This window comes from Mirounga angustirostris, unplaced genomic scaffold (assembly GCF_029215605.1).
Source record: "Mirounga angustirostris isolate CCGP_5_RB_7025 unplaced genomic scaffold, mMirAng1.0.hap1 SCAF_10, whole genome shotgun sequence".
In the NCBI taxonomy this organism is placed as follows: Eukaryota; Metazoa; Chordata; class Mammalia; order Carnivora; family Phocidae; genus Mirounga; species Mirounga angustirostris.
In genome coordinates, this window is record NW_026991718.1 from 9,179,536 (window position 1) to 9,182,123 (window position 2,588).

Here is a 2,588-nt window from a genome sequence, read left to right on the forward strand (position 1 = left end):
GAGGTGCCGTAAGCGTCTGTTGAATGAACAAGGTTGCTGCGAAAACAAGCTGGCCAGAAGCTTGAGACCATAAAATTCGAGGCCTTGAAAACCAAGAAGAAGAGCCTGGCCTTAATGTGTTAGTTTGAGTTCAGCTGGAATTGGGATCCCTTTGGGCCTCCTTTCCTAATCATCAGAGACCCAGTGCTACTGGAGCAGCTCCTCAAATGAGCAATTTCAAAGCCCAACAATCTGTTTTTCCTTACCCGTTGTCCATGTGGACGTGGAGGAGGGAACCAAGCATATTTTTTTTAGATTTTATTTATTTATTTGAGAGAGAGAGTGAGTGAGAGAGGGAGAGAGCATGAGAGGGGGGAGAGTCAGAGGGAGAAGCAGACTCCCCGCTGAGCAGGGAGCCCGATGCGGGACTCGATCCCGGGACTCCAGGATCATGACCTGAGCCGAAGGCAGTCGCTTAACCAACTGAGCCACCCAGGCACCCCGGGACCCAAGCATTTTAATGTTGAGTGAAACCCTGGTCCGTAAGCACTTACGGTCCAATCAATGGTAAACTCAGGTCACATAATACCGGAGCTGGTGAAAAGCCAGGAGGCAACAGCGTGAGCAAAGAGGGCAGTTGCAGTGACAACAGGCTGATCCCATCTCTCCTGACAATGCTGCCCTTAGGATGCATTAACCCCATCAGAGAGATGATAGATACACCAAAGGGTAGATAGACAGATGGATAGATAGATGATGATAGATAGATGATTAGATAGGCAGGCAGACAGATAGAGACACACAGGTAAAGAAGTGGAGAGAAAGGAGAAAGAGACAGAGAAAGATGGATGGTGAATGGACACATATAAACACATGCACAGGTGGATTTAGATATGAGGACAATGTAGACAGGAGTTGTTGGTACTAAGTTGGAAAAAAAAACTGAACTCAGAAGACTGTCCACATAAATATTATGTATTATATACTACCTACTGGGCATACCTACTGCTGTAGAACACCCTACTTTGAAAAAAGTCTCATGATACACCCGGCCAAAAATCCACATCTGTGAGCAACCAAAATCTCTGGCTTTTGGTTAGCCCTCTGGCTACAAAAGGTAGTTACATTACTGAAGAAACAGTCCACTAAATCAGTCCCTGTCTTGTCCCCAAAGAACAAGCCTGAGAAAGCTGAAGGGCTGGTTGGGGTGGGGGCAGAGGCAACAGGAAATCACCATGGGTCCGGGAGCAAGAGGGATGTGGGGGAGCAGGGGAGAAACGTGGGATTCAGACACGCACGTGTTTGGATCCGGCTCCTTTCACTATGTGATCATGGCCAGGTCACCAAACTGTACTGAGCCTCAATGTCCTCATTTGTAAAGTTGGTGTAATTTCTCCACAGAGCAGCTTAGTTGGCTGGCCTGTAGTAGGAATTCATTTTTTTTTTTTTAATTCCTGCCTCTCTTTTTTTTTTACATAAGCATCTTTAAGGGTAGAGCCAATTCTCCTGATCAAATTTATGTAGTACAGATTATGATTCTATTTGCTACTTACAAATATGCTATATTTGTGGGTATAATCAGGGAATCACATAAACTATGCTTGATACATAGATCTTCAAATAATGAATCATGGGACTAAAAAATACATGGAAGGCCACAGAGTTTTTACAACATTTTCAAACATGGCTGAGTTATCACCAGTGCTGGAGTTCCTTTAGCCCAACACCCTGCAGCGGAATCACGGTCAGGGCCATGCAAGCTTGGTCTGATTAGGGTCCTGGATGTGAAGGCAGAGACAGGAAAGCCAGCCCAGCAGCACGACCCTCGGCATTTGACCTCTTTGACCTTGTGTGCTGCGATGGAGACATGCCTTGCCCATCTTGGAAGGTTTGCGTGTCAGATAAAAATGTGCATGCAGTTGACCCACACATGGGGGATGAGACGCTCTGCAGTGAACACCGTGTCGTGTTTATGCCCATCTCAGTGGAAGACGGCTTGCCATCCTCTCTGTAACAAGCCTTCATGCTCTTGGAGGTTTAGCAAAATGAATGGCTTGCAGGGGTTCCTCACTCCCCCAGGGACCTCATCTAAGTTGGTTGTGCCGCTTTGGCAGAAACCAAACCTACACTGTTCACCCTGACCTGAGCAATAGTTATTTTTCTTTAAAATTGACTCTAGAAAAGAAAACAATGCTTTCTAGGAGGGTCCGTGTTTATGACCATACCTAATATAAATAACTGACCTACACAAGCCCAGCCTCTGATCTCACAGAGTGACGTGAAGGACGCTGTCAATCCATGACCCCCAACAATCTCAGCAGGATATCACATCGAGGTCACCAAGCTCCTCCTCAAGATCCAGGGTGAAATGCTACAAATGAAGACCCTACACAGAGCTTCCCACTGGTGTTAGGGAGCCCTGGTGTCCCGTAAACGGGTGGCTGGTGAGTTCCCCTCAGCTCGCTGGGCAGCCAGGACCCTTGGCCACAGCAGACCTGGTTACACCGATATGTCTCCAAAACCAACACCACCACGGACGATGTTTGCCTGACAAAGAGCAAGCAGTCCTCCAAAGCAGAGAGCATTTCAAACACGACATGCCTAAAAGA